The 14,638-nt window shown below is 38.4% G+C and overlaps 1 long non-coding RNA gene across 1 annotated transcript; it reads right to left on the bottom strand.

Moving 5' to 3' along the window:
• Positions 1 to 4,349: 4,349 nt before the first annotated feature.
• LOC139013279 (uncharacterized) lies at positions 4,350 to 9,283 on the bottom strand. Its single transcript, XR_011471957.1, has 3 exons — positions 8,066 to 9,283; positions 6,670 to 6,705; positions 4,350 to 4,606 (listed from the first exon to the last, which is right to left on the bottom strand). It is a non-coding gene; the product is annotated as an uncharacterized lncRNA (long non-coding RNA).
• Positions 9,284 to 14,638: the final 5,355 nt, after the last annotated feature.

The following is a 14,638-nucleotide window of genomic DNA, read 5'->3' as shown; positions in this document are numbered from 1 at the left end:
GGGACTCAATATAATGTACAGTGGAGCAAAAGTAAATATATCATTGTTTGCTAAATAATATAATAATTATTAAATAAAAAGTTTGAGAATATTAATGTTCTCTGATTATTGTCAACTTTCACTTACTTTTGAACCTGCCTGTGTCACAGCTCATATTTACAATAACCATGTTGTATATTATATTTGAACAATAGATTGAGTTGGACAATATTGTAACAGTGTTTCTGGAGGAATTCTGGGTTAGGTTAGTACGCATCGAGGAGAAGTGCAAAGTAATGAACTGGTCAGTCAATAAAAAGGCAGGAAATGTTGGACACATCAAAAAGCAGTCATTTTAAGGTATTTGGGAGTAAAGGCATATGAGAGAAAATTTACCCAATATCTTCAGAATTTTGTCTGAAAATCAAAAAGGAAAAATTAATGCAAATTTTATGAGAAACAAAAAGTTCAATAATATTGAAAACCTACGTACATAAACTTAAACTAAGGATGCAAATACAAAACCAATATGCACATATACATACACAAGTGCACACACACACGCCTACATGCAAATAGGGGCCAAATGCTTTCTTTTGGGGTAATTAATCAGGGAAAAATGAATGAATTCTCTGTATAGAGGAAATTATGTGAACATTAGATCTGGTAATTACCTTTGATTTTTTCTGTGATCCCTTTGACTTTATTTAGTGTTTTATTATTAATATTGTATCTCTATGGTTCTTTTAAAATGTTTGCAAATTAAATTTATTTGGATGACATTGGTTAATAAAATTATGTGGTACTAATAGTGCAGCGCTATGACACATCACCTGCATATGACACGGTGGGCTTGCCACCCAAAGTCAAATCTAGGTCCTTCGCCATATATTTCACCTCCTTTATCCTGTGCTCCCCACCCCTTCCCTCTAGTAACCACCATACAGTTGTCTGTGTCTATGAGTTCTGCATTGTTTTAGTGTCTTAGTCTTTATTGTTGAGAGCATTACAGGTGTCCCGTTTTTTCACTATGGCTCCCCCTTGACACTTCTTCCAAGACTCACCCACATTACTTCAAGACACTGTTGTCTGTGTCCGTGGGTTATGCATACATGCATTTAAGTGCTGTGGTGAATCTTTCCAGCCCACCTGTCCTCCCGCACCCACCCCCATGCCTCTGAGAATCGTCAGTCTGTTCCATGCTTTCCAGTCTCTGTGAGGTTTTGTTTGATTGTCTTGTGTGCTCATTTTGTGCTTTCTGTTTCATATGCTACCTGTGAGGAAAATCATATGGTTCTTGGCTTTGCCTGCTCAGCATGATATTCTCAAGATCCATCCCTGTTGTCACAAATGACAGTATTTCATCTCCCAAGAAGACATACAAATGGACAACAGGTATTTGAAAAGGTCCTGTACTGCACTAGCTACTAGGGAAATGCAAATCAAACCTCCAAGGAGATACCACTTGACGCCTGTTAGGGTGGCTGTTATCAACACGATTAGTAATAACAAGTGTAGGAGAGGTTGTGGACGACAAGGAAGCCTCTTTTACTGCTGGTGGGGAATGTGAACTGCTTCAGCTACTGTGGGAAACAGTATAGAGGTTCCTCAAACATGAAAAATAGAGATCCCACATGACGCAGCAACCCCTTCTATGGATACCTATTCCTCACAATCTGAAAAAAATTCTTCCCAATGGTATATGCACTCCAATGTTCACTGAGCATTAGTCACAGTGGAGAAGACATGGAAGCAAGCCAAGTGCCCTTTCATTTTGCTTGTATAAAGCTAAACTGTCACCTATATACAATGGGATAGTACTCATACATAAGAATAAGGTTTTATATGCATAAGACCCCTGGCTGCAGCTAAAAATAAATAGCCAATTCTTTTATTGTGGTGGCTAGCCATTGACTAGTAAAACTGCCACAACCCATGATTCATAGAATCCTAAAGTACTGCTACTGTCCGTTATGCACAATAGGTTAATGGGTACCTCTATTCTCAATGTTCTGTCAAATGGTTCATACATAACTTTATAGTATGTGTGCCTGATTTTAACTCAGGCCTGAATACACTTTAGCATAAGCAACTCAAGGGAACGGGGGAAAAGTATTAATGGCAGTATTGGCTGGCTGGGGATGGGGAAGGGGAGAGGTCTATATTGTACGGCCTGGAGCTATATTGGACAAACTTTCAGATCAGACACTTTAAAAATAGCAAAATTTTTCAGGAAAGTAATTACTAAAATTTTCTTGTCAGAAAGGAAATGTTTGCATAAATTACAAGGACAGGGCCATCAGAGAAATATCATGGGGGAAACCAAATAACAAATGAAAACAGTAAACTTAAGTTCAAATCTTACCAATACATGAAAAAGCGATGTACATGTGTGTGGTGCAGTAAAGAAGATGATCCTTGAGTGTTGAAAACAAATGCAAAATAAACACATGAAAATGAGTAAGTGCAAAGTGAAATACCTTCATGGGACTTGTCTTTATCCAGGGCACCCTTATCTGAAAGTGTGAAAGAAAGAAAAAAAATGTTCAAACACAATGAAGGCTCAATGTCAGGAAGAGAAGAGGACGCTCAATTGAAACCCTTCTGTTGCTTATTTTTTAATGGAAACTGACCCACATTTGTACCCAGTAGAGGCTAAGGATCCTACGTCCATGCAACCAATGAGAGCCAGTGTCACCTCCATCCCCATAACCATCCCTGGAAAAGGAATGAGATGGGAAATGAAAGTATGAGAGACCTTAGAAGAACTTCCTCTGGGGTAAACTGTATCAATTTTTGGTCTTGCTTTAGACTTCCCACCTTCTCAGACCTAAATGACAAAAGTGCACATACCTGAGGGACGTACTTTAAGTCTGATGCAGAAGCCTTATAGAGTAAAGGGACCCTGCTATCAACACCGGTATCCGTATCAGTCATCATATGAAGCCTGCTTATAAACATAAGGAGCTCCCTTCCCAAATTCCATTGTATCTCTAAACTAAACATAATTGTAATGTAACATCAGAAAAGGAGGACATAAGGCATTTAGTGATTCTATTATGGGTCCATGAAAAAACATTTGAGGATCACGCTATGACACATAACTTCTCATGTCATCCACACAGAGAGTTCTGAGGAAAACGTACATCACATAAAAACTTTCCTTCAGATGTAACATCGTTTTGCACACATGAAAAATCTTTTGCAATGTTGTGAATTAATACCTGAGTGACTAAAAATGCAAAAGAATAAGGAGCATTTAATGGAGTTGGAAAGAAAAAGGCCAGAAAATATATGAATTATCTGTGCGACCTGGAGTATGTTCACCAGGGAGGTCAAATAGTGTGCCTTTCGGTCACACTCAGTCAATGAATGACATCGGAACTTAGAAAATTTTGGCAGGACAGTGGAGGGGTCAAAGGCACTCATCTCATATGGTATCTTCGACCATCACTCAGTTTGCTTAAGCTGGGCCCCTCAACTTGTAAAAAATGGCAGAGGTCCTACTTTAATGGGTATTTTACAGACAGAATATATAGAGTGGAAATCCTGTGCCTGTTAGCACAATGCTCTTCACCTCACAAGATTCAGAGTAAATATGGCAAGTTTCTGGGAAGCAGAAAATGCCAAAGATTATACGGAAGGACAGATATAACATGAAGACGGAAGAAACTTGGAAGGATGGAAGTTATGAAAATAAATAGATGGAACTTAATATTTGAGAAGTATACAGGCCAAAATAATTGAGGATTAAGGAGTAGACTTCCAAAAGAACGGTGAGCCAATGAATGTCATAGAGCGGGAAAGGCAGGTAATGCTAAAGACATCACATTGTTTTTAAACGTTTCGCAATAAAGGATTGTCAGAAATAACTTACCAATTTTTTCCTGAAGATTTTCTGAAACATAAAAGTGAAATTGTAAGTATCATGGGAAACAAATATGAATAAAATTCAATTTCTTCTACAACATGCATGCAACATCAAACATTTCATGTTGCAAGGAGCACAAAACATACACACGTTGGAACAGTGGCTGAAAGCTCCCATTTTCTCAGAGACATTGTTCCAAAATTGAAAGGGGGGAAACATCTGAATATAGTGAATTAAGCAAAAAAAAAAAAAAAAAAAAAAAGGAGGAATACAATTCTGTTAGTTACCTTATAAAAATATCATTAGTTTAATTTGAAGATTTTATAATTTAGGGGAGTTCCCTGGTTTTACAAATTCTTTGGGACTCAATATAATGTACTGTGGAGCAAAAGTAAATATATCATTGTTTGCTAAATAATATAACAATTATTAAATAAAAAGTTTGAGAATATTAATGTTCTCTGATTATTGTCAACTTTAACTTACTTTTGAACCTGCCTGTGTCACAGCTCATATTTACAATAACCATGTTGTATATTATATTTGAACAATAGATTGAGTTGGACAATATTGTAACAGTGTTTCTGGAGGAATTCTGGGTTAGGTTAGTACGCATCGAGGAGAAGTGCAAAGTAATGAACTGGTCAGTCAATAAAAAGGCAGGAAATGTTGGACACATCAAAAAGCAGTCATTTTAAGGTATTTGGGAGTAAAGGCATATGAGAGAAAATTTACCCAATATCTTCAGAATTTTGTCTGAAAATCAAAAAGGAAAAATTAATGCAAATTTTATGAGAAACAAAAAGTTCAATAATATTGAAAACCTACGTACATAAACTTAAACTAAGGATGCAAATACAAAACCAATATGCACATATACATACACAAGTGCACACACACACGCCTACATGCAAATAGGGGCCAAATGCTTTCTTTTGGGGTAATTAATCAGGGAAAAATGAATGAATTCTCTGTATAGAGGAAATTATGTGAACATTAGATCTGGTAATTACCTTTGATTTTTTCTGTGATCCCTTTGACTTTATTTAGTGTTTTATTATTAATATTGTATCTCTATGGTTCTTTTAAAATGTTTGCAAATTAAATTTATTTGGATGACATTGGTTAATAAAATTATGTGGTACTAATAGTGCAGCGCTATGACACATCACCTGCATATGACACGGTGGGCTTGCCACCCAAAGTCAAATCTAGGTCCTTCGCCATATATTTCACCTCCTTTATCCTGTGCTCCCCACCCCTTCCCTCTAGTAACCACCATACAGTTGTCTGTGTCTATGAGTTCTGCATTGTTTTAGTGTCTTAGTCTTTATTGTTGAGAGCATTACAGGTGTCCCGTTTTTTCACTATGGCTCCCCCTTGACACTTCTTCCAAGGCTCACCCACATGACTTCAAGACAATGTTGTCTGTGTCCGTGGGTTATGCATACATGCATTTAAGTGCTGTGGTGAATCTTTCCAGCCCACCTGTCCTCCCGCACCCACCCCCATGCCTCTGAGAATCTTCTGTCTGTTCCATGCTTTCCAGTCTCTGTGAGGTTTTGTTTGATTGTCTTGTGTGCTCATTTTGTGCTTTCTGTTTCATATGCTACCTGTGAGGAAAATCATATGGCTCTTGGCTTTGCCTGCTCAGCATGATATTCTCAAGATCCATCCCTGTTGTCACAAATGACAGTATTTCATCTCCCAAGAAGACATACAAATGGACAACAGGTATTTGAAAAGGTCCTGTACTGCACTAGCTACTAGGGAAATGCAAATCAAACCTCCAAGGAGATACCACTTGACGCCTGTTAGGGTGGCTGTTATCAACACGACTAGTAATAACAAGTGTAGGAGAGGTTGTGGAGGACAAGGAAGCCTCTTTTACTGCTGGTGGGGAATGTGAACTGCTTCAGCTACTGTTGGAAACAGTATGGAGGTTCCTGAAACATGAAAAATAGAGATCCCACATGACGCAGCAACCCCTTCTATGGATACCTAGGCCTCACAATCTGAAAAAAATTCTTCCCAATGATATATGCACTCCAATGTTCACTGAGCATTAGTCACAGTGGAGAAGACATGGAAGCAAGCCAAGTGCCCTTTCATTTTGCTTGTATAAAGCTAAACTGTCACCTATATACAATGGGATAGTACTCATACATAAGAATAAGGTTTTATATGCATAAGACCCCTGGCTGCAGCTAAAAATATATAGCCAATTCTTTTATTGTGGTGGCTAGCCACTGACTAGTAAAACTGCCACAACCCATGATTCATAGAATCCTAAAGTACTGCTACTGTCGGTTATGCACAATAGGTTAATGGGTACCTCTATTCTCAATGTTCTGTCAAATGGTTCATACATAACTTTATAGTATGTGTGCCTGATTTTAACTCAGGCCTGAATACACTTTAGCATAAGCAATTCAAGGGAAGGGGGGTAAAGTATTAATGGCAGTATTGGCTGGCTGGGGATCGGGAAGGGGAGAGGTCTACATTGTACGGCCTGGAGCTATATTGCACAAACTTTCAGATCAGACACTTTAAAAATAGCAAAATTTTTCAGGAAAGTAATTACTAAAATTTTCTTGTCAGAAAGGAAATGTTTGCATAAATTACAAGGACAGGGCCATCAGAGAAATATCATGGGGGAAACCAAATAACAAATGAAAACAGTAAACTTAAGTTCAAATCTTACCAATACATGAAAAAGCGATGTACGTGTGTGTGGTGCAGTAAAGAAGATGATCCTTGAGTGTTGAAAACAAATGCAAAATAAACACATGAAAATGAGTAAGTGCAAAGTGAAATACCTTCATGGGACTTGTCTTTATCCGGGGCACCCTTATCTGAAAGAGTGAAAGAAAGAAAAAAACTGTTCAAACACAATGAAGGCTCAATGTCAGGAAGAGAAGAGGACGCTCAATTGAAACCCTTCTGTTGCTTATTTTTTAATGGAAACTGACCCACATTTGTAACCAGTAGAGGCTAAGGATCCTACGTCCATGCAACCAATGAGAGCCAGTGTCACCTCCATCCCCATAACCATCCCTGCAAAAGGAAGGAGATGGGAAATGAAAGTATGAGAGACCTTAAGAAGAACTTCCTCTGGGGTAAACTATCAATTTTTGGTCTTGCTTTAGACTTCCCACCTTTTCAGACCTAAATGGCAAAAGTGCACATACCTGAGGGACGTACTTTAAGTCTGATGCAGAAGCCTTATAGAGTAAAGGGACCCTGCTATCAACACCGGTATCCGTATCAGTCATCATATGAAGCCTGCTTATAAACATAAGGAGCTCCCTTCCCAAATTCCATTGTATCTCTAAACTAAACATAATTGTAATGTAACATCAGAAAAGGAGGACATAAGGCATTTAGTGATTCTATTATGGGTCCATGAAAAAACATTTGAGGATCACGCTATGACACATAACTTCTCATGTCATCCACACAGAGAGTTCTGAGGAAAACGTACATCACATAAAAACTTTCCTTCAGATGTAACATCGTTTTGCACACATGAAAAATCTTTTGCAATGTTGTGAATTAATACCTGAGTGACTAAAAATGCAAAAGAATAAGGAGCATTTAATGGAGTTGGAAAGAAAAAGGCCAGAAAATATATGAATTATCTGTGCGACCTGGAGTATGTTCACCAGGGAGGTCAAATAGTGTGCCTTTCGGTCACACTCAGTCAATGAATGACATCGGAACTTAGAAAATTTTGGCAGGACAGTGGAGGGGTCAAAGGCACTCATCTCATATGGTATCTTCGACCATCACTCAGTTTGCTTAAGCTGGGCCCCTCAACTTGTAAAAAATGGCAGAGGTCCTACTTTAATGGGTATTTTACAGCCAGAATATATAGAGTGGAAATCCTGTGCCTGTTAGCACAATGCTCTTCACCTCACAAGATTCAGAGTAAATATGGCAAGTTTCTGGGAAGCAGAAAATGCCAAAGATTATACGGAAGGACAGATATAACATGAAGACGGAAGAAACTTGGAAGGATGGAAGTTATGAAAATAAATAGATGGAACTTAATATTTGAGAAGTATACAGGCCAAAATAATAGAGGATTAAGGAGTAGACTTCCAAAAGAACGGTGAGCCAATGAGTGTCATAGAGCGGGAAAGGCAGGTAATGCTAAAGACATCACATTGTTTTTAAACGTTTCGCAATAAAGGATTGTCAGAAATAACTTACCAATTTTTTCCTGAAGATTTTCTGAAACATAAAAGTGAAATTGTAAGTATCATGGGAAACAAATATGAATAAAATTCAATTTCTTCTACAACATGCATGCAACATCAAACCTTTCATGTTGCAAGGAACACAAAACATACACATGTTGGAACAGTGGCTGAAAGCTCCCATTTTCTCAGAGACAGTGTTCGCACAGCTTCCCAGACTCTTGTTTACACACTTCCTCTTAAATCTGTGAGTTTGATTGTTGATCCCAGTGCCCGTGAATGCCCAGTTGGGGTCGCTAGCGGAGCTTGTAGGGGAAGATTGTTTTTGGGGAGCCTGGGAGTCAGAGCTGGGAGTGGCGCCTGGGCAACCACGTCTGGGCGGAGCTGGTTCAGGTACAATCGAGAACTCCTGGTCAGAGAGAACTTATAGCCTCAGAGGTCAATCCAGACACACTCCCACCCAGAGGCAGAGCCACAAACCTACTCTTCTGTAAATACAGATAAGGCAGTAAGGGGAACCAATACTGCCTGCCTTAAAATCAGGACTGTGGCTTACAACATGGAGGAACAGTGTATCAGAGGGAAAATCATCATTCTCCTGAATTCCGGGAGTGCCAAAAAGAAGATTAGAAGATCTGAAGCACCTGCATTACTGCACATTTTTATTTTTATTTATTTAAATTATTTTTTCACCTTTTAACTAAGAAAACATTTTTTTTTCTTTTTTTTCCCCATCACTTGATTTTTCCCTTTCAACTATTACATTTTTATTTTTAACTAGTATTGTTACTGCTGCCATTTTACCATTTTTTAAAGTGTCCTTTTATTTTGTCTTTATTTTATTTTGGGACAAATGTTCTCCATTCTATTTTCATCGTTCCTTTAGCAACATTTTTCTCTACCTCAATTTGCCTCTGTGCGAAACCCTCTTCCCCACTTTTTCCCTTTAGTTGTCCTGTTTCTCTTACCCTACTCCAGCTTTAGATTTTCCCTATTCTTTTTACCCCTGTCAAAATTTCACCCTACTTATTGATCCTATGTCCAATCCCCTGCTCTAAATCCTTATACACCTTTCCCTTATCTTCCTTCATTATCCAAATTTTTTTTTCTTCTTCTTTTCTCTCTCTATTGTTTTATTGTTGTTTGCTTGATTGACGAGTATATTGGGTTTTTTTTTAGGATTGTTTGTGAGGTTAGTCTGCTTATTCTTTTTATTTTCCTGCCTCCTCCCTCCCCCCGCCCCCCCGGTTATTTCTGTGCTTCTGTTTTCCCTTGCGTCGCTTGATATTATTGGTTGTTTGTAGTTTGTATTCATCTCCAGAAATCTGTTGCTGTAATTTGTTGGTATTAGTGGTGGATCTATAGGAGTTCTCTCCTCATATAAATAGTCTCTTCCCCTTTTATACTTCATTCTCTTTTCTTTCTTATTTTTTTTTCCTCCTCTTTTTTCCCCTCCCTTTTTCCAATTTCATTTTTGCACTCCTTTTTTTTTCTTTTCTTCTTTCTTTCTTTTATCTCTTCTACCCTTTTCTCTTCTTTCCTCCTTATCTCCTAACTCTCTTAGTTCAGGTGGCCACCTTTATTTGGGGTTAGTAATATCGTAAATACATTCGTGTTCAGTGTCTGGTACATTGTGCCTTGTTGTGTTGGATTATCTGCCTTTAAAACAACGCAGCAGATTCAAGCAACAGTGGCCTCCTGATCACCACACGCTCTGTCTGGGGAACAGTTGCTGTGTGTGAAGCCTCCCTCCACCAGCCTGAAGAGCCACCACAGCTGTAAACAGCACCCACCAGAGGCCCTGCTATCAACGGAGGAGCCGCTGCTACCACAACTGCCCAAGGAACAACCACAGCCCGAGGAGCCACTGCCACCCAGGGAGCAGCCACTGAATGACGCAACAACTAGATATGTCAGTGAGATCAAACATGGGTAGACAAAGAAACCCCCAAAGGAAAGAAAAGGAGGACCCGCCAGAAAAGCAGCTAAGTGAGACAGAGATATGCAACATGATGGAAAAAGAATTCAGAATAAGGTTCCTAGAGTACATGCACCGGATGTGCAAGAAGCAAGAAGAAACAGATGAAAAAATAAACTACTTATGCAAGAAGCTAGAAGAAACAGATGAAAAAATCAACAACTTAAGTAAGTCCCAAGAAGAAATGAAGAGCGACATAGCTGCAATAAAAAACACCATTGAAAGTATCAACAGTAGACTGGGAGAAGCGGAGGACCGAATTAGTGAATTAGAAGACGAGGAAGCAAAACACACTCAAAGTGTACTGCAAATGGAGAAAAAAATTAAAAGACAGGAGGAGAGCCTAAGGGAGCTTTGGGACAACATGAAACGAAACAACATAGGAATAATAGGGGTGCCAGAACAACAGAAAGATGAACATGGTTTAGAAAACCTATTCGAAGAAATAAAATCAGAAAACTTCCCTGAGGTGGGGAAGAAAAAAGTCACACAAGCCCAGAGAGTCCCAAACAAAGTGAACCGAAAAGACCCACAGCAAGACACATCATAATTACCATGGCAAATGTTCAGTACAAAGAGAGAATCTTGCAGGCTGCAAGAGAGTGACGGAAAATTACATACAAGGGATCTCCCATTAGATTATCAAATGATTTCTCAACAGAAACACATCAGGCCAGAAAAGAATGGACGGAAATCTACAAAGTGATGCAAAGCAAAGGACTGAATCCAAGAATACTCTATCCAGCAAGGCTATCATTCAAAATTGAAGGGGAAATAAGAAGCTTCACAGAAAAAAAAAGGCTAAGGGAGTTTATCACCACCAAGCCAGCCATGCGAGAAATGCTAAAGGGACTGGTGTAAAAAGAAGAAATAACAAGCTCAGAAAGAAAACAGCCACACACAAAAAAAGAAGTAGCTACAAACAAGTACCTTTCAATAATAACTTTAAACGTAAATGGACTTAATGCTCCAACCAAAAGATATCGAGTGGCTGAATGGATAAAAAAACATGACCCATACATCTGCTGTCTACAAGAGACCCACCTCATTAGAAGGGACTCACACAGACTGAAAGTGAAGGGATGGAAGAATATCTTTCACGCAAATGGAAAGGAAAAGAAAGCTGGGGTAGCAATACCTATATCGGACAAAATACATCTCAAAGTGAAGGCCATAACTAGAGATAAGGAAGGCCACTTCATAATACTAAAGGGATCAATACAACAAGAAGATATAACACTGGTAAACATATATGCACCCAATGCAGGAGCACCCAAATTCATAAAAAAAACTCCTGGAAGATATCAAAGGAGAGACCGACAACAATATAATCATAGTAGGGGACTTTAATACACCACTGACATCACTGGATAAGTCTGCTAGACAAACAATCAACAAAGAAACAGCAATCCTAAATGACTCACTAGATCAGATGGACTTAATTGACATCTTCAGAACACTTCACCCCAAAGCTGCGGAATATACATTCCTCTCAGGTGCTCATGGGACATATTCAAAAATAGAAGACATATTGAGTCACAAGCAAAGTCTCCCCAAATTAAAGAATATTGAAATCATAAAAAGCTTCATCTCAGACCACGATGGCATACTGTTAGAAATAAACTACAATAAAAAAACCCCCAAAATACTCAAACAATTGGAAGCTGAATAGCATGTTATTAAATATTGATTGGGTTACCAATGACATCAAAGAAGAAATTAAAAACATCCTGGACACTAATGACAATGAAAACACAACAATCCAAAACCTCTGGGACACAATGAAAGCAGTCCTGAGAGGGAAGTTTATAGCTCTACAGCCTTATCTCAAAAAACAAGAAAAAATGGTAGTAAATCATCTAACTCTTCAACTCAAAGAATTAGAAAGAGAGCCACAGAAAACCCCAGAGTGAGCAGAAGGAAGGAGATAATAAAGATTAGAGCAGAAATAAATGACATAGAGACCAAAAAAAAACAATACAGAAAAACAATGAAACCAAGAGCTGGTTCTTTGAAAGGAAAACAAGATTGACAAACCTCTAGCCAGGCTCACCAAGAAGCAAAGAGAGAGGTCCCAAATAAACCAAATCAGAAACGATAGAGGCGAAATAACAACAGACCCCACAGAAATACAAATGATTGTTAAAACATACTATGGACAGCTCTACTCCAACAAACTAGACAACCTGGAGGAAATGGACAAATTCCTAGAAAAATACAACATTCCAAAACTCAATCAGGAAGAATCTAAAAATCTCAATAGGCCAATAACTATGGAAGAAATTGAAGCAGTCATCAAAAAGCACCCAGCAAACAAAAGCCCAGGACCAGATGGCTTCTCAGGGGAGTTTTACCAAACTTACAAGGAAGAACTAAAACCTATCCTCCTCAGACTACTTCAAAAAATTCAAGAGGAAGCAACACTTCCAAGCTCATTCTATGAAGCCAGCATCACCCTAATACCAAAACCAGGTAAAGACAACACAATGAAAGAGAATTACAGGCCAATATCCCTCATGAACATAGATGCCAAAATCCTCAACAAAATCTTAGCAAATCCGATCCAACAGTACATCAGAAGGATCATACACCATGACCAAGTAGGATTTATCCCAGGGATGCAAGGATGGTACAACATCCGTAAATCAATAAACGTAATACATCACATAAACAAATTGAAAGAAAAAAACCACATGGTCATATCAATTGATGCAGAAAAAGCATTCGACAAAATCCAACACCCATTTTTGATAAAAACTCTCAGCAAGGTGGGAATAGAAGGATCATACCTCAACATAATAAAAGCCATATATGACAGGCCCACAGCCAACATCATACTCAATGGACAAAAACTAACACCATATCCCCTGAGAACAGGAACAAGACAGGGATGCCCACTCTCACCACTCCTGTTCAACATAGTCCTGGAAGTATTAGCCATTGCAATTAGACAAGAAGAAGAAATAAAAGGCATCCAAATTGGAAAAGAGGAAGTAAAACTGTCCTTATTTGCAGACGACATGATATTATACATACAAAACCCTAGAGACTCCATCAAAAAACTACTAGACTTAATACATGAATTTGGCAAATTAGCAGGATACAAAATTAACCCCAAGAAATCTGAGGCATTTCTATGCACCAATAGTGAACTGTCAGAAATAGAGATTTTAAAAACAATCCCATTTACCATCGCACCAAAAAAATTAAGATACCTAGGAATAAACTTAACTAAAGAGGTAAAAGACCTCTACTCAGAAAACTACAGGACATTGAAAAAAGAGATAGAGGAAGACATAAAGAGATGGAAGAACATACCATGTTCTTAGATTGGTAGAATCAACATCATCAAAATGTCCATACTACCCAAAGCAATCTATAGATTCAACGCACTTCCCATTAAAATGCCAATGGCCTACTTCAGAGATCTAGAACGAACTCTCCAAAAATTCATCTGGAATAAAAAAAGACCCCGAATAGCTGCGGCGATCCTGAGAAAGAACAAAGTAGGTGGGATCTCAATGCCAGTTATCAAGCTGTATTACAAAGCCACTGATCTCAAAACTGCCTGGTACTGGCACAAGAACAGACATATAGATCAGTGGAATAGAATAGAGAGTCCAGAAATTAGCCCAACCCAATATGCTCAATTAATATTTGACAAAGGAGGCAAGAACATAAAATGGAGCCAAGATAGTCTCTTCAATAAATGGTGTTGGGAAAATTGGACGGATATATGCAAGAAAATGAAACTAGACCACCAACTTACACCATACACAAGAATAAACTCAAAATGGATAAAGGACTTAAATGTATGACAGGAAACCATAAAAATTCTAGAAGAATACAAAGGCAACAAAATCTCAGACATATGCCAAAGCAATTTCTTCACTGATACAGCTCCTAGGGCACTTGAAACTAATGAGAAAATGAACAAATGGGACTACATCAAAATAAAAAGCTTCTGCACAGCAAAAGAAACCATCAACAAAACAACAAGAAAACCCACTGCGTGGGAAAACATATTTGCCAACATCATATCTGATAAGGGCCTAATCTCCAAAATTTATAGGGAACTCATACACCTTAACAAAAAGAAGATAAACAATCCAATCAAAAAATGGGAAAAAGATCTAAATAGACACCTTTCAAAACAGGACATTCAGAAAGCCAAGAGACATATGAAAACATGCTCAAAGTCACTAATCATCCAAGAGATGCAAATCAAAACAACAATGAGGTACCATCTCACACCTGTCAGAATGGCTATCATCAACAAATCAAGAAACGACAAGTGCTGGAGAGGATGTGGAGAAAAAGGAACACTTGTGCACTCCTGGTGGGAATGCAGACTGTCGCAGCCACTATGGAAGACAGTATGGAGTTTCCTCAAAAAGCTGGAAATGGAACTCCCATTTGACCCTGTGATCCCACATCTAGGAATATATCCCAAGAAACCAGAAACACCCATCAGAAAGGATATGTGCACCCATATGTTCATAGCAGCACAATTCACCATAGCTAAGATCTGGAAACAGCCTAAGTGCCCATCAGTAGAAGAATGGATTAGAAAACTGTGGTACATCTACACAATGGAATACGATGCTG

This window comes from Myotis yumanensis, unplaced genomic scaffold (genome assembly GCF_028538775.1).
Source record: "Myotis yumanensis isolate MYYU_CA2020_CCGP unplaced genomic scaffold, mMyoYum1.0.hap1 SCAF_6, whole genome shotgun sequence".
NCBI lineage: Eukaryota > Metazoa > Chordata > Mammalia > Chiroptera > Vespertilionidae > Myotis > Myotis yumanensis.
The sequence above is the reverse complement of the archived record's forward strand: the minus strand, read 5'-3'. Positions and strand labels throughout refer to the sequence as shown.